General features: G+C 47.9%; 2 long non-coding RNA genes across 3 annotated transcripts; both read left to right on the top strand.

Moving 5' to 3' along the window:
• Positions 1–9,510: 9,510 nt before the first annotated feature.
• On the top strand, positions 9,511–10,538 carry Gm31069. Of its 2 annotated transcripts, XR_388207.3 has the most exons (3): positions 9,511–9,615; positions 9,869–10,001; positions 10,309–10,538. It is a non-coding gene; the product is annotated as a predicted gene, 31069 (long non-coding RNA). The 2 variants fall into 2 exon arrangements; XR_388208.3 differs by lacking the exon at positions 9,869–10,001.
• A 2,459-nt stretch (positions 10,539–12,997) lies between these two features.
• Positions 12,998–17,246, top strand: Gm42056. The gene is made up of 2 exons (XR_879364.1): positions 12,998–16,730; positions 17,083–17,246. It is a non-coding gene; the product is annotated as a predicted gene, 42056 (long non-coding RNA).
• The last annotated feature ends 520 nt before the right edge of the window (positions 17,247–17,766 follow it).

Here is a 17,766-nt window from a genome sequence, read left to right on the forward strand (position 1 = left end):
TCTGTTGGCTTAGTGGCTTTGATGTCCTCCTAAATGGTCACAGTGGTTTGCTCTGTATTCAGCGAGGAGAGCATGCAGGGGTGAGGCTTGCTGTGCTGATGTGGAGACCTGAGTCCCACCTCCAGGACCCTTGCAAAACAGAAAGTCCTTGTGCTGTTCCCTCGTGGTCCCACAGAGAGGTGGGGATCTGGGACTCACTGGACAGCCTGTCTAGCGGAACCAGCAAGCCCCGGGACTAAGGGAGACCTGGTGCCAAAAACACGGCGGATGACCCCTGAGGATTAACACCTAAGGGTGGCCTCTGGTTCCACATGCATACACGTGTGTCCAAATGCATGTGTGCATGCACACACACACACACACACACACACACACACACACACTCATACACACACACCTATGATATACACACTCAAATATAAGAATAAATCAAAAAGTTTAAATCTAGTTACATGGGGTGCCTCCCGCATGTGTTCCCATCTAGTTCTCCACGGCCACTACCTTGAACCTCTTACTCATTTCCTGGCTGCTCAGTATTATGTCAGCTTGGCACAAGCTAGAGCCATCTAGAAGAGGAACCTCAATGTAAAGGAAAGAGAAAAATCTCTCTATTAGACCGGCCAGTAGGCAAGTCTGTGGGGACACTTTCCTGATGTGGGAGGACCTAGGCCATGAAAGGCAGTGCCACCCCTGAGCAAGCCCTGGAGAGCTAGTAGGTAGGACCCCTCGGTGGTCGCTGCTTCAGTTCCTGCCTCCAGGTTCCTGCTGAGTCCCTGCCCTGACTTCCATCCATGATAGACTGTGCTTGGGCAGTGTAACGGTCCAAGCAAACTCTTTCTCCTCCCAAGTTGCTTTTAGTCATGATGCCTTAGCATAGCACCAGACAGTAGCTAATCCACTTCCAAACAGGGGCTCACCCGCTTTTATTTTCACCTGGCCCTAAATGGCTTAGATAAAACCCCAGACTTAAGGCTGGAGAGATGGCTCAGCGGTTAAGAGCACTGACTGATCTTCCAGAGGTCCTGAGTTCAATTCCCAACAACCACATGGTGGCTCACAACCATCTGTAATGGGATCTGATGCCCTCTTCTGGTGTGTCTGAAGATAGCTACAGTGCACATATATAACAAACAAATTAAAAAAAAAAAAACAGATTTATACCCTCCTCTAGTCACCCCCACCCCATCAATCTTCTCAGTAAAAAACCCACAAGTGTGAGTCAGAGGCCTCCAGTACTGAAAACCTAGCCACCCAGAGACATCTGTATAGCTGAGGATTGTCCATAACTGGATGATTTCCACCTTGCTGATAAGCTGAGCCTTAGGGCGATTAGGTAAATTGCACTTGAATCCTGCCTTGCCTATCAACCTCCAAACCACAGGGGAGGAGAAGTCTGCTGGTTATTGGTTGGTTTTCAGTAAGTGTTACTGTTGATAAGTGCGTCCAGGGGCAGCTCAAAGAAAGCAGTGTGGACTCTGGCCCCTGGAGGCCTCTGCACGCCACCCTGAAAACCTGACACGGGGTTGGCATCCGCTGTGAAGAATTTCAGGCTTTTAGTTTAGAGTATGCATTCTTTTAGAGAGAGACATTTCCTAGAAACCGGCTCATGACAGAGCTGATGTTGCCAAGCCTGAGTTCTGCAGGGCAGGCTATGGACCCGGGGAGGAATGGAGGTTACACAGTGGCGCCTGCTCTAAATGTTTCCGACCCTGAGATTAGAGGGTGCAGCTATTCAGTCCTGTCTGTCACTGTGAGCAAGCACTGGCTGAAGCACCCAAGGGGGGGTGGTCCTGTTTGGGGTCAAGGAAGGTATGGAGGGCACTGTGGACCAACTAGCAGCAGAGGGAGCTTGGAGAAGCTGAGCATCATGACAGCAGAGGGAAGCAGAGTATAATGGTTATTCCTGGTTGTCACCTTGACTAAATCTGGAATGAATGACAACCTAGAATTGGAGGGCACACCTGTGATCTAGATCTTGAGGCTGGAAGACATAAGTTTCTGACCTGGATCTTGGCATGGAGATCTTGAGGCACAGCGGCTATGAAAAGCTTAGGCCCAGGCAAGGCAGTGCACGCCTTTAATCCCAGGAGACTAAAGCAAGGAGCTCTCCGAGTTCAAAGTCAGCCTGGGACAAAGCAAGTCCCAGATCCAGGCATGGTGGTACACACCTTTAATCTGGGCCACAGCTTCTGCTGGAGACCTACACGAGGACATTGAAGAAGGAAGACTCGCTCTTCCTTGCCTGCTTGCACTTACTTGCCAGCACATCCTTTGGAATCTCCTTCTACAGAAGACCAGCTGAAACAACTGGCTTCGTGGACTAGATCCTTAGACTTCCATTCACAGCTGACCATTGTTGGGGTAGTTGGACTATAGTCGGTAAGTCATCAAAACAAATTCCTTCAATATAGAGAGACATTCCCTAAGTTATGTGACTCTAGAAAACTCTAATACACAAAGAAAAGCTAAAGCCCTTGAAACCCACCCAACCCAGTGGCCTATATCTGCCTGTTGTGCCCATGTCCAGAAGGCTCCACTGCCTTCCGAGGGTTCAAACACAGGAGCCTGTGGAGGAACAGCTAGGCACTGACTAGTTTTGGGCTTAGCCACGGTGTAATTCAAACATATTGATTGTTAGTTCAAGTCTCCAAACCATCTGGGCTCTTGATGTACTGAGGCCTCTGATAAAGGCACCCTCCTGGTGTGGGTCCAGCTCGTTTATAGCCAGACACAGAGTGGGAGAGACTCAGGCTGGTGGAGGCACCCAGGTGTGCTTCACTGAGACCGAGCTCACCATCCGGGTCTGTCTCTGGAGTTTGCAGCTACATACGGGATACAAGCGTAATTCAAGCCCACGAACTTGGTAATGCTGGTTTCTCTTCACCCAGACTCAAAAGTTTCCAACTATGGAAACCCGCTTTTGTATTGGGCTTTATGCTTCCTGTCCACGAGGTGGCGCTAACTACACGTGACGGTAATGTTGGATTCTCCTCACCCAGACTCAAAGTCGCAAACGTTTTTGTATTGGGCTTTATGCTTCATGTCCACTAGGTGGCGCTAAATACACATGACTTCACAGATCAGGGCGCTCAAGGGCTTGGGTGGAGAATCAGTCACAATCACCCTTAGAAGCAAAAGGCTGAAGGACAGGGCTTGGGAAGATGTGGGATGGAGGGGAAGAGAATGAGTCATTCGCAGCACGTGTGCGGGGAGGGGAGCTCTCACGTGTAGCTCAGCTGTGTGTCTGCAATGAGCAGGATTTTAAAACTCCAAGCAAGGACGGTCTCCAGTGTTTGCGCTCAGTTTAGGCAGAGGTGAACCGTGTCTCAAGTAGAAGCTGCTACCCCCTCCTCAGACACTAGCAAAGGAAAGTACTTCCTTCCACATCAGGGTTCTCTAGTGGGACAGAAACAATGGGATGAGAATCTAGGGGAACCCAGAGGGAAAGGAGGAGGGGGAGGGGAGGAAGCAGAAGAGGGAGAGAAAGATTGCATGTGTGTGGAATGTACTGGTGTGTGGAGGTTCAAGGACAACCTCGGGGTTTGCTCTTCAGGAGACATCCCTCTTGGTTCTTTGAAATGGAGATTCTCTCTGGGCTGGAACTCACCAAGTAGGGCTAGCTGGGCTGGCCAGCAAACCCCAGAGATACACTTGTCTTTGCCTCTCTGGTGCTGGGATTGCAGGTGTGAATCACCAGCCCTGGGTTTTTGAAATGTACCCTCTGGGGGATGAACTCAGGTTCCCTGGGTTTTCGAGGCGAGCCCTTTACCAACTGAGCCATGCGCTCGGCCGAGATATACAGCTTTTAAAGCTACACTGTCTTAGACACTCTAGGTTGTGTGTCGTAACTACACACAGGATAAGAGGCTTATTGGACATGTCCCAAGTACTTGGTCAATAAGGAACCCCCAAGGCCTAGAATTTCCCATCACATTCCCTCTGTGGAGATCTGTGGGCCTGCAGCCCAGTCTTTAAACCTTCTCCTTCCCAATTCACCTCTTATACTTGGAATTGCCTTTACCTGCAGTTACACAAAACCTGCGGCTGAAGTCAGGTCAGGTAACGTAAGAGACTGGATCTGTGGGCCCTGTGTTACTAAGGAGAGAAGACGGTATAACCCCACGCTTGCTCACGCTCTTGTCCTGTAGGGGAGCCAGCTGCTGCTGGAAGATAAGGGAGATACAGTCACACCTGCTGGGAGGGAAGACCCAGCAACAGTGGGGACAAAGGACACAAGCAGAGAGAAACACGCTCTGCCTTGGCCTTCAGGAAGGGAGTTGCAGATCACCCGAGTCTCCCGTGCTTGGATGTGGTCTCCGGTTTGACTAGGAAGCACAGCACAAGTGACAGCCATGTTCTATGCATGTGTCCATGCGTGTTTCTATTCGCCCACACCCACTAGACTCTACATTTAAATGGGGGCATTTTACTGAATGTTCACCGCATGCCTCTCAGTGCCTGACAGCCAGGGCCACACCACCCTGAGTAGCTGAATGAGCTGGCTCTATTGGTCATTGCATTGCCACCAAGCAAAACCTCCGGTGGGTGCCAGGAACTGGTTACATCTTGTTGACTCATTGGCCAAAGGGGGTCCCATAGATGCTTCCCTAAACGTTACAAGCTATTACCAAGGCTATTGGGTGCTCTCTACAACCTGATGGTTAGACTCCAGTGCTGAAGAGAGCATTTCCTTACATCATTGGACATGGAAAGGCCAAGCTGGTGTCTTACTAGCAGCTTCACCCTACTTAGCATTCATACTGTGATGGTGTCTGCATGACACTGAGGAGAAACATAATAATCTTTGTTACCCGGCTTGCGACATAGAGTGGTGGAATAGTGAAACAAATTTTGTGTGAGCAACCAATCACGTTTTGATTGGATGTAAGGCCCATACCTGACACTGTTAAAGCGGCCAAGAACCCAAGACTATACGGGGCATGTGCATAAGAGAAAACATATTGCTATCATTCTGCCAAAGAAAGAGCGATAACATGACTCCTGATGACATACTCGCATGCTCACAGATCAGAGCCTCTCTCCACCCTCACCAGAGAAGCCTCTTCTTGCTGTAGGTGGGAATCAACACAGGGACCCACAACTGGGCAGTGTGTAGAGTGAGAGACTTTGAGGCGCTCAGTCCTAAATAGAATGTCTGCATCAGTCCCTTCCCCTACAGTTCAGAGGTTTATGTGGAAGAAGAGGCAGAAAGATAACAAAGGCCAGAGGTAGTTGGTGGCTCTGAGGAAACAGCCTTCCAGACACAGCAGGGTAGATGTACGTAAGAACTCACAGAGATTGTAGCAGCTTGTGTACAGGTTCAAGTCGGATGGCGTCCCAGCACTGAGAGGTAAGTGGACACGGGGTCCCGCCTCAGCCAAGATTCTATATGTAACTGATACCTGCTGGCACATCACCCACGCCTTCACTTTCACTTACAGACTGTGTCTCTTTGTTGTGATTTCTGACATCAGCAACCAAAATCATCTTAGATTCCACGGTATCCTTTCCCCCTCCTGCTCAGAGGCCAGGACTTCTCCATGGCGATATCCCACTGAAACCCAGCCCATTTTTTTTTTTTCAACATGAAAAGCATGGTAAGGGAATTCTATTGACCATTTCATCGAATCATGATTGACCGGGGACAGTTCCGGTGGGAGAGAGATACCTTACCATTAACATCCAAAGCTGCTTTGCATGGGCTTGCCCTGGTGGCTGGTTTGTGCTGGGGTCTGGAGTAGTTAATAACAGGTTCATGGAAAACAGATTCAGTAAAATCCCTTCTCTCCCCTTGTGCCCAGATGCAACTGCAAGCCAATGTTAACAGGCATGTTACACGGAGGCCACAATGGCTCCTGTGCCCCAAAGGGCAGAAGTGTGGGGGTGGGGGCTTCATCCAAGGAGAAGAAATTCCCAGGGTTCCAGGGAAGCAAGGTGTGATGGTTTGTATATGCTTGGGCCAGGGAGTGACACTGTTGGAAGGTGTGGCCTTGTTGGAGTAGGTGTGTCACTGTGGGCATGGGCTTTAAGACCCTCATCCTAGCTACCTGGAAGCCAGTCTTCTGCTAGCAGCCTTCAGATGAGGATGTAGAACTCTCAGCTCCTCCTGCACCATGTCTGCCTGGATGCTGCCAGGCTCCCACCTTGATGATAATGGACTGAACCTCTGAATCTATAAGCTAGCCCCAATTAAATGTTATCCTTATAAGAGTTGCCATGGACATGGTGTCTGTTCAAAGCAGTAAAACCCTAAGACACAAGACTTCTTTTTCTTTTCTTTTTTTCTTTTTTGGTTTTTCGAGACAGGGTTTCTCTGTATAGCCCTGGCTGTTCTGGAACTCACTCTGTAGACCAGGCTGGCCTTGAACTCAGAAATCTGCCTGCCTCTTCCTCCCAAATGCTGGGATTAGAGGCATGCGCCACCACTGCTTGGCCGACATAAGACTTCTTAAATTAAAACAAAAACATTATATGTAGAAATGGGGACATCAGAGGGAGAATCAACCCATTACCTCCATGGTCACTGAACAAAGAAGCTGGTGTCCTGGGCTTCAAGATAAGGGGTGTCCGTGTGCATGCCCACTGTCCTCATCTCAAGGGCACCAGAAGTCTCCCTCTAGGAGGTGCTGGGTGCTGTATCTGGCTTGTATTAGTTGGAGTTCTCTAGAGGAACAGAACAAAGAGAATGGATATATAATACAAAAGAGGTTTGTTAGATCAGCTTATGTGATATTGTCCACATACTGGAGAACCCTCAGTATCCTAGGCAGTCCTCAAAGCCTTGGGAATCCTAGAGCCTCTGGTCTCCAGTCCACATTGGAAGGCCAAAGAAGTTGGATTCTGATGTCAGGCAAGAGTGACAGCAACAGCAACAGCGTGGATTTGCTTAGTAACGTGATGCAGAGGCAGACAGGCAGTACTAATTCCCTCTCAGTCTTCTTTGTATCTGGGCAACCGCTGGAAGGTGTTGCCCACTCTAGGTGAGGGTCTTCTTTCCTCAGTTAATTCTCCCCGGAAATACCTTCACAGAGAGACCCAAAGGTTTGTCTCTTAGTTGATTCCAGATTCCAACAAGTTGACACTCAAGATTCATCCTTATACCACCATGGGCTCTCGGGAAGCCAAGACCAAGATGATCAACCCACTCTTAGCTCATTATCTGGAGCCAAAGCTGCTCATACCTGCAGGTCCCTTTGGGCCCCCGACTCTCTTGCATACCTCCATGAAGCGCCAAGAGGAAGTAGGAAGGAGATGGAACCAGATCTGCACATTACAATCAAAGAACACTATATACTTGGTAATATATATATATCCCATGGAATATCATACAGGTGGTAAAAATAAATAAAATAAAATAAAATAAAATAAATAAGAAAAAGTAAAGGAAAAGGCCAGAGTCTGTCTACATCTGACATGGAAGGACATGCCAACATCACCATATTCAGAACATTCCCTGTTGTTTGAGGTGCTCACAATAGCCATGTCTTGTCTAATTCTTCCAATTAGAATATTCATATAGTTTGGAATTTCCCAAGCAGATAAGGTTTAAAAACCCAACCAAGATGGCAATTGATGTAGATACAACTAGCTAAGGTGCAAAAAATTAAGAGTGCTCAGCCCTGAGTGGGCGTGTCTGTATCGCATACCTACCACCAAATGCTCTCAGATCCTTGTGGGAGAGGGGAGAGGGAAGACTGTGAGAGTCGGAGGTGTCGGGCGACTATGTGAAACAGTATCTTTTGGACCTGATAGGATTGTTGTGCACCCGAGTTCACAGCCGGGACTGCACGTGCAAGACTTACACAACATCAAGCCAGTCGAAACCCCAGTGTGCTTCATAAAACCCTACCCCTGTGAAGAGCTGTTGGCAACTGGTGGCTTTTGGGGGAGAGTGGGTCGGGTTTCTTTGGAGATTCTGCCTCTTGTAGGTTACCCAAGCCCCGGCAGGTGACTCTGCATTGTGCCCATATTAACAGCGCCACGTGGTTTACGAGTTCAAACCCTATGCATGTTGGTACCTCAATCTGCCGCTTAGCAGAGCCCAGCAGACCCTGGCACACCACAATGTCCCCCCCCACACACACACCAATACTGTGGGGTGAGATCCCACAGATCCTGGTGGCTGTTCTGTGTTGTGCTAAGAGGGCATTTCATTTCTTGGGCGAGAACAACCAGAAAGACCAAATGTGGTCTCTACTGAAAACTGTCCGTGTGAATGGCGGGCTGTATTTCGCAGCCAGCGCAGTGAGACCTTTACGGGGGCTCTTTGGGATTATCGCTGCCCACTGACATTGGGCACAGTGAAAGGAAAAGGAACCAGAGCAAACCAGGAACACGGGAGCAAAGCAGGGAGACAGACATAAAAAACCATGGTGGTCAGACTTGGTATTTCTCCAGAGACACCACACGGGGGCGCTCTAAACCTGGATACTCTACCAACCCCAGACTTCAGTTTGAGGCTTAGAGGCTTAATTTGCTGTGTGTCCTTTAGAGACAGGGTCCTAATAACCAAGTACAAAGCGGCGACATAGAAAAGATGAACAAAAACTCATCGATTCAGGGACTCAGATGGTCACTGGCTGTGGCTCAGTGCGATCTGAAGGCACTATTTGGGGGTATTTTGTAGATCTGTGGGGTCTACTAGGCAAAGATAGATGATGGTTTCTATTTCTATCTAGATTGAGCTGAGCTGGTGACAATGGTGGCATCTCACTTGTGAGCTTGCTTTTGTGGGGACAACTGGGATGACAGGGCATGAGTTGACCTTGCTTTGAGGGCTGTTTGGTGACAACAGGTCATTTCTTTCTTTCTTTCCACCAATTATTGTTCTTACAGCTTTTCCCCCATGGGTTCTGGGTAACCATATCCAGGTTCCCAGGCTTGTGAGAGAACCGCTTTACTAGTTAAACCACCTCCCCCATCCCTGGGGCGGAACGTCTTATTTATGCCATTCATTGGGCTTTACCAAAGACACAACCCAGCTCCCTCTTGGGTTGGTTGCCATATTGAATCAATGGTCAATTTCCAGATTTCTATATATTCTCCAAAATTCTTCCTCAATGATATACATAAGCACCTTCAAAGAACAAGGAGAATGAGTCCTGGCAGGAAAGCACACATCCACTGTTTGAGGTGTGCACACATGTGTGTAAGAATACCCTTGGAGAGCACACCCTAACACCTGCCCTGACCAGGCCGCATGTGCTTCTGGGAAAATCACAGTAACTCGAGTTGTCCCCCACCCAGTGACACCTGCTTAACTGTTTTCAGATTTTTAAATCCAGGTGACATGTTGGGAAATCTGGAGTTTCTGTGAGGCAAGCAAGATATTCCCTGTCCCTGCTTGGTGTCTATGGACACACTGTAAAATTCTTCACCGCTGCCTGAGAAAATGACCCCAGGGAGCTCCTGGTGATTCGACCAGGGATGCTGGGCAGAGGGTTCCCGGCAAGAATGCAGAGAGCCTCTTTTACCCCTGCCCTCCTTTGCCTCTTGCTTGTGCGAGCTGTTGGCATCCCCCACTGCCACGGGAGCCCAGCCTCTTCAGCTTTCCAGCAGGACTGAAGGCTAGCAGCTCTCTGGGAATCCTCCAGGCCTTCAGTAAGATTGTGACTGGTAAGTCGGCTCGCCTCCCGGTTGTCAGTTACAGTTAGATTGTCCTCCCTGTATCCCGTAAGCCAATCTAATAAATTTAGTATATACTCTGTCTGTTGGTCCTGTCTCTCACCATGATGAGTAAACAAAGAATATTTTGTTATCAGAGACTCAGGACATCCTAGGACATCGTGGTTGGACTCTGGACACATGGTCCAGAGTGTCTTTAATGATGTCATAGGAACTCAAATCAAACCTACTTTTTTTTTTCTAGGTCGTACTAAGGCTTGGGTTAAGCAGAAGGAGAAAAAAGGAAATGGGCATAAATTTCAGAGAGCCTCTGAAGCCCATATCGATTCAGAGCCTGGGACTCAAACGAGTGGATCAATGTGTTCTTGTTGTCAAAGGTGCCAAGTCCTATTTTCTGCCCTGCTGAGATCCACAGGACGAGCGGTCTGACTAAGTGAGCCCGTGCAGCTCTAATGGCTCTCTGATGAGCTCTCACGCTGTGGTCTGACTTGCAAAAAAAAAAAAATTACCAATATTTTTAGGCCCTGAAGGAAAAGTCCAGCTGCCCTGGCTCTTTAATGATGGTGTAATAAAATTTTTCTGACAGTCACAGCAGACTTTATTAGGGGAAAATTTAAGTGGTGACTGCCCTGAGAGGCATTTTCTACTCAAAATTGCTTAGCGTCCTTCTGTTCCTTCCCGCAGCCATAACTGGCATTCCACACAGGAAAGGAAGAATTTGTTCCAGTCACCTCTGGTTGGCTTGTGAGGACCAACAGTTGAACATGGAAATGACGTCAGCTGACTGCGCTGGATGAGCAATAAGCAAGACTTAGTTATTCAGGCTGAAAGGAGAGTGTGAAACGAAGATGATGCAGTGGTTTGCGCACCTCATTCCTTTCCTTAAATGTTCATTAAATGAGGTTACAAAAGCATCCTTATCTGGTTATTGAAAAGGTTATTTCAGAAACTAGGATCATGCTTCAACTCTGATACCAGAGGGGCCTTTGAAGAGGATTAGAGAACTCAAGGTGAGGGGGGAGAGTTTCAAGACAGACATTCTGTGAATGGGGCCCTTGAGCAGGTGCTAGACCCCTTCTGAGAACTGCATGGGGCTGGCCTGTTTGCAGAGCACTCATGAGCTCTGTGAACACCTCAGGGGGAGGGGGTGAACAGAGAAGGAGCCGCTCTTTTTCCTTTGCAAATGTAACAAAATATCCCCAACAAAATATCCCCATTCTTTAGAGTTTTTAGATTTATTTTTGTTTCCAATTATGAGAGAGAGAGAGAGAGAGAGAGAGAGAGAGAGAGAGAGAGAGAGAGCATCAGATCCCCTAGAGCTGGGGTTACAGGCAGCTGCAAGCCCACCAGTGTGGGTGCCAGGAACGGAAGGCTGGGAAGTGTTCGTTTTTAGTGACTGAACCGCCTCTCTAGCTTCCATGTTCTTAACACACATAAAGTAATAATTCTTTAGTATCAAGCACACACAGGGGCAGAGCTTAACACTCTCAGAAATGCCGCCTTCCCCTGTTGGCTTGCTTGAGTCTAGATCCCAACAATTTCCTGTTTCTTAGTCTATGCCATATGTTTCTTTAGAAATATTTTTTTCCATTTCCCCTTTCATTATACAGGGCTACTCAAGGCCATTTCATGAGTGTGTAGTACATTTTGAGCATAATCACTGTACCCCATTGCCCCCCACACCACCTCTGCCCATCACCCACTCTGCTGTTCCTCAGCTTCACATGCCACAGGCACACATACAATTTTATGAATCTGTGATGTCTTGGGTCCACAATGCTTTTGTGCTTTCGCCTTTTTCTCCTCTTTCTCCTCCTCCTCCTCTTCTTCGACTTCTCCTCCTCCTTCTCTTCCTCCTCCTCCTCTTCTTCCTCTTATTCTTCCTCTTCCTCTCCTCCTCCTCCTTTCTTCCTCTTCCTTATTTCTTGCTTTCTCTTCTTCTTCCTCTTCTTCTCTTCCACCTCCTTCCTTCCTTTCTTTCTTTCTTCTTTCTTTCTTTCTTTCTTCCTTCCTTCCTTTCTCTCTCTCTCTTCTTCCCCTCCTTCTTTCTTCCTCTTCTTTCTTGCTTTCTCTTCCTCTTCTCCTTCTCCTCCTCCTTCTCCCTTTTCCTCCTCCTCCTCCTCCTTCTTTTCGGCAAGGTCTAATCTCAAATTCAAGCCCCTCTTGCCTGTTTCTCTCCAGTGCTGCGATTACAGGTATGTGTCACCACGCCTGCACCAGCTTAAAAAAAAAAAAAAAAAAAAAAAAGCAGTAGCAGCAACCATCTGGTTTGGCAGTTCTGGGCCAGAGCTGTCAGAGCTGTCAACCAGAGGACACAGCATTTACTCCAAGCATACACTTCCATGACGGTACCAGTTGGTTCTCCCACAGGGTTTCCCAGTGACTCATGAGCATCTGTAGACGTGGGATGTTTCTTTCTGCCCTTCTGTTTCCTGTGAATCCTTTACAGTGTGCCTGTCAAGGTGGCCACAGTGAGGGGAGACAAGGATAAGTCATTGCATCTGCTCTCAACAAGCAAGGTCTTTTCCTGGGAGGACCAGGTGGTCATCTCTAGATAACCATGTGGTGCCAGATTCTCACACCCGAGGCAGGCAGCTCATTCTCTTCCCTGGAACACATGAGCAGCAGATGGCCGTGCACTTCCCAAGGATGGATCCCACAGCTTTTCCTCAGTCAGTCCCCAGCATGAATCTAGATGGAAAAGCAGTTTGGGATAGCTTGGCAGAGTTGCAGCTGTCTCTGGCCAGGCAGCAAGGCTTCCTGACAGAGACCGTGGACCCTGATCTTAACCTTAACACAGTGAGGTTCCAGGAAGAGCACAGCAGCCTCTTGTAGCTTATCTGCAGAACCTGGAGTTCTAATAAATCAGCGTGGGGAAAGAGGCACTGCTGGTTTATCCAGGATGGAAGCTTCTGGTTCTTTACACAGAAGACAAAATGAAAGAATTTTAAAACGGAACAGCTCTTTAGTGTAGTAAAATACAAGAAAATACAATCGTGAAGATGGGCCGGGAAGAGTAACAACTTTAACAGAGAGGATAAACGCTCTTTAGAGAGAGAATATGCTGTGGGCTGGAAGGGAAACATGCTCTTTCCTCAGGCACCTGCGTTTGAGCACACTCCATCAAAGCATGGTGATGGAAGACCTTGGAACCTTCAGGAGGTGGGGCTTGCTGGAGGAAGTGGATCATGGGAGGCAGGCTTTGAGGCTTGACAGTCAGGTCCTACTTCCGGTTCCTCTCTCTGGTTCCTGAATGCTGAAGCAATGCGACTGGCTGCTTCAGGCTCCCCCCGCTGTGAATTCCACCCAGATGTACGCCAGGATGGACTTCTCTCTCCCTTCAATTGTTTCTGGTTGCAGCAACAAGGTAAGTGGCTCTGTTGGTGAAGGTGTGAGGCAGTGTGTAGTAGCTGCTGAGTGTGGAATGTGACTTCTATTGCCTTCCTGTAGCCTAGGAAGGCTGCGCAAACGCTGGGGTCCACCTGAATCCTCCTCTCAGTGCTGGGTGAGACCACATGTTACCACAGTTGGATTAAAAAGATTATTTTAATATTTATTTTATGTGTATGGATGTTTGTCTGTATGTATGTGTGTTTGGCACATGCCTGTGGAGAAAGGTTGTCAGATTCATTGGTACTGGAATTATTCGAGGCTGTGAGCAACCATGCAGTTGACAGGAACTGAATCCAGTTCCCCCACCTCCCAAAAAGCACTTAACTGTTGATCCATCTATTTAGTTGCAACTTTTTTCTTTTTAAAAAATGAGGACTCATCTCCTATGTTTGCAAGGCAGACTTAGCCACCTCTCCAAGCCCTGTTTTTACTGCTAGAATTTTGAGCTATAAATTTCCCTCAAAGCACGGCTTTGTCTGCCTCTCACAAACACTGCCTTTATCTTTCATTTGATTCGGGCAAATCAGAGAGCTGCAGGTTCAGTGAGCAACGCTAGTCAAAATAAAGAGGAGAGTGATAGAGGAAGACGTTTAATGTTCTTCTGGCTCCACTCCTGTTCTGTGTAAAATATACTGACCCAAGGCAACCTAAGGGAGACGGGGGCATACTTCAGTCACACCTCCACGTCACAGTCCATTATTATTACTAAGAAGTTAGCATGGGAATGTAAGCAGCCATTCACATCACATCCACAGTCAAGAGCAGAAAGATGCAAATGTACCCATGCTATCTGCTTGGTCACTCAGTTTTCTGCACTCTTGGGTGGCTCAGGGCCCAGCCTAGGGAGTGGTGCCTCCCATGGTGTCATTGAGCCATCCATAAAATCTCCCACAAACACACTCACAGACCAAACTCATCGTCATAATTCTTTACCAGGTGATTCTAGATTATGGCAAGTTGGCATTTAAAACTAAGCACTACAGATACTAACCTCTGACCTGCCCGTGCACACACACACATGCACACACAAGCATGCATGTGCAAGTACGTACATACTCATGCATGTATGTTCAGGTACACATACATATACACACACACACAAACTCTATGCGTACGTGCATGTACAGGTACACACACACACGGTATTTTCCTAGTGCAATGTTTACTAGGGAAGCCCATTTGCTGGATTTTCTCCAGTAATGGACATCTCTCTCTTTTACTGGACCATGGATAACTCTCTTACATTTCAGACTGACGAGGTTTGCCATGGGCCAAGCACCTGTTGGTTATTCAAAGAGCAAGCACTGCAATAAACTATTCACGTGGCTCCCAAAGCTTCTCTATGGAACAGAATGACACTGGCTGTCCCCCACCAACATGTTCTGTTGTGTTAACACGGAGGAAGCTACAAACAAAGACACGTCCCCTAGTTCCATTCTAATTAAAAGCCTCGTGAAGTGCTATTGAATTCCCTGGTCCAAAATATTTGTCTCATTAAGAGTTTTCGCACACTGGCTAATGATGTAATTAGCTAAGCTCCTTAAATTAAATCTTTTACCAGCATTGCAAGTTGGCAGAGGTCCAGAATTACCATCTTCACATTGTACAAAAGTTTACTGCGTGCCACAGGAGAGCGATGGCCTATACTTGACTGTGGATGGGATTTCCATGTGAACCTGAGGCAGGAGGCTGCCCAGCATCACTGCCTGCTCATGGTGCTCCCTGCCCACTCTCTAAGTTCCTGTCATCAGCTAGCAAACAGGGAGATCCTGTCTGCTCTATATCTCTACCTGTGGACCCTTTATTTATTTAGACAATTATTTTCTTTAGGTTGTATAAATACAAAATGAGCAATGAAATGTCCTTTATCTCCAAACAAGACAGGACCCAGGTGTGAGCAGGGGCCATACTGAAACTATTAGTAGATCTGCTAGTAGTATCTTTCCCAATTAAAAATGGCATCTTATTAAATGTGTATGTGTATTAGTTACTGTTCTTTTTATTATTACTGATAATAAGTTGATGTGTGGTGAGATAGACAGGCATATGTCATAGCTCGACGCAAGTGCAGGGTAGAGGGCAACTTGAGGGAGTTCGTTCTCCCCTTCCATCTTTATAGGATATGGGGATTAAACTCATATCCCCAGGAAACTTGAGAGACAAAGGATTTATTTGGTCTGAGGCTCAAGGAACAGATCGCTCCTGAATGGATGACCTTGGCGCCAGCTCTTGTCTATGGTACAGGAAGCTGTACCATATCTCATCAGACCAGGAAACTTTGCCTATAAAACGGAGAAACAATATGGTCCAGGTTACAACTGACGAGAGGATAATAAGGCACAATACACCTCAAAGGGGAACTGTTATCCTCACTGAACAGATAGAGGGGGTGCTTTTGCACCAACTCCCCTAATTCTCTTTGGTCATCTCCTCAGTAAATAGTTACTGCAATTCACTTCAAATTCTCAGGCAATCTATCACATTGGATGAACTTTATTGGTAAATTTTCACAGGCACATTGAGCCCTGGGTCACCAAGCATCACCTTGCTTTCTGATGACATCTCCCTGGTTCCCCAAATGACAAATCACACTGTTCTTTATGCTCAGTGCCTCTGATATCATAACTCACAACAGATGCATCAATACAAAAATTGAATTTGCAATTTCCCCCAAGACACTTTCAAGCACTTATTACAATTCTTTTATTATGACAAAAAAATTAATAACATTAGCACTGAGCTTTTCAGAGTCACCTGCTGGGGTAATGTTTACTGAGTGGAAATCACAAAGATGAGGTGCCTCGAAGACTTGTTAATATTTCGGCTAATGTTCAACCCCTTCGTTCAACCCCTTTATCCTCTCAATTTATCTTAGATTAGCAGAGCAAATGCTGACAGTAATGTGTAAATAAGGTGGTGCTAAGGTTCCTCTTCAGTCCCCACAGGGTGGTGCAGGCGCTCAGAGGCCAGAGAAACAAATCATGTAACCCCTGAGCCATGGATAAGAGAGGTTTCGTGTGTTGCCAGAATTCAAAGCTAGGACAGTCGAGGAAAGGACACCCAACCATGAGGTCTTGCAATCGTGGGCTTATTTTTCTCCAGCAGCGGTGGCAATCTAGATGCTGTGATTTAGGACGAGTGCAACCTCTGGGGTGGTCGGCAAAGATGTGAGTTCCCAAGGTTAACCTGCTCCTCTGCTACTAAGCTCCAGCATTCGATTCTATTTGTAGAAAGGCTGTAACGCCTCGAGGGGGTGTGTTTACGTTCCGGTAAGAGAGAGCGGGAAGAAAACGAGACCAGGAAGGATGCTGCCTAATGTCATTGGTTCCATTCTATCAGAAAATAATTGCTGCAAAAGATGACTCTGCCTCTCCCTCGGGCCTCAGTTTACACTTCATCGGCCACAACTGAGTGATAATGAAAGGCAGCCCGCGCCGTGCATGAAGCTGCCATACCAAGGGGGCAAGTGGGGCCCTTCAGAACCGGTAGAGAGAAGGGCAGGTGTTCAGAGTATTGAAAACATCCCATCAGGGGGCAGCGACCTTGGAAACTGTGTCCCAGCTTTCCAGTTTGCCTTAGTTGTCTCCTGCCTAGAAACCCCTGGTGTGAAGACACTGTTGCCAGCTTCCTCTGTCTCCCCTGCTTTCAAAATGGCTTTTATCCACTTGGCGGGAGGATTCCATGTCACGACAGACTTCACGGCAGCAGCCCAAGTGGGTAGAAGAGGCTCTGCTGGGGCTGGAGAACCGGCTCAGTGGTTTGCAGCACTTGCTGTTCCCAGACAGTCTCAGATTAGGGTCCCGGGTGGGACACTGGGATGGATAGTTGTGGGTCTGCAGTTTATTAGATGTGCCGCCCGCCCGCCCCTGCCCCTGCCCCTGCCCCTGCCCCTGCCCCTGCCCCTGCCCCCGCCCCCGCTCCTCCCCCCCCATGCCCCCCCCCCTCCGCCCGCCCGCCCATCAGCCTTAAGCAAGGCTAGCTCAGACCTCGTTTGCTACAGTTGCTAGCTCACCTAGGGTAGAGTCTTCTGACCTAGGTAAAGTCTTTTGTCTGCCCTATCTGCAGATTCCTGCAAGAAGCTACCTGCTGAGCCGCTGAGCTTGTTTTCCTGACAGATCCTGACAAAGTGAAAAAAAGCGATCCTGGCATAGTGGGGGATGGGTCCCCCCCCCCCATCCCTCACCCCTTTAAAAATCAGGCCCTAGAATTAAAGTTGAGCCTTGATCAGAGAACTTTGTCTCGACTCATTATTTCTCTCGCAGTCCTTCCCATCCAACCCCAGCTTTCCTTTCAGGAACCCAGGAATCCGTGGCCGCCGGTGGCTTCAATTAGAAGTGTTATTAATGCCCTGGATAGACAAACAGAAAACACTATGATGGACACACTGAGGAAGCAAGACCCACACAGCGGAACGTGTGTGTGTGTGTGTGTGTGTGTGTGTGTGTGTGTGTGTGTGTCTTCTTACAGCTTCTGCAGAGAGGAGGGGCTTCACAGCAGGGGCCAGTAAGCAGGATCTCTGGTTCCCAGGCAGAGGACAGGAAAGGGGTGGGGAGCAAGACATGGAGCCAGCAATGTCACCAAGTGATATAAACCCACTTCCCCAGGTTCAAGACCCTGGAAATCCACATCTGTTAGAGACTCACGGGCCATGTCTCAGTCGGAACGAGTCAGTATCTGTGAGAGGTGAAGATCTCTGTAGGTACTGAGGCCTTAGTCGCAGTCTGCTCAGGATTTTAATACTGCATTCTT

The sequence above is a fragment of the Mus musculus genome, chromosome 8, assembly GCF_000001635.26.
Source record: "Mus musculus strain C57BL/6J chromosome 8, GRCm38.p6 C57BL/6J".
In the NCBI taxonomy this organism is placed as follows: domain Eukaryota; kingdom Metazoa; phylum Chordata; class Mammalia; order Rodentia; family Muridae; genus Mus; species Mus musculus.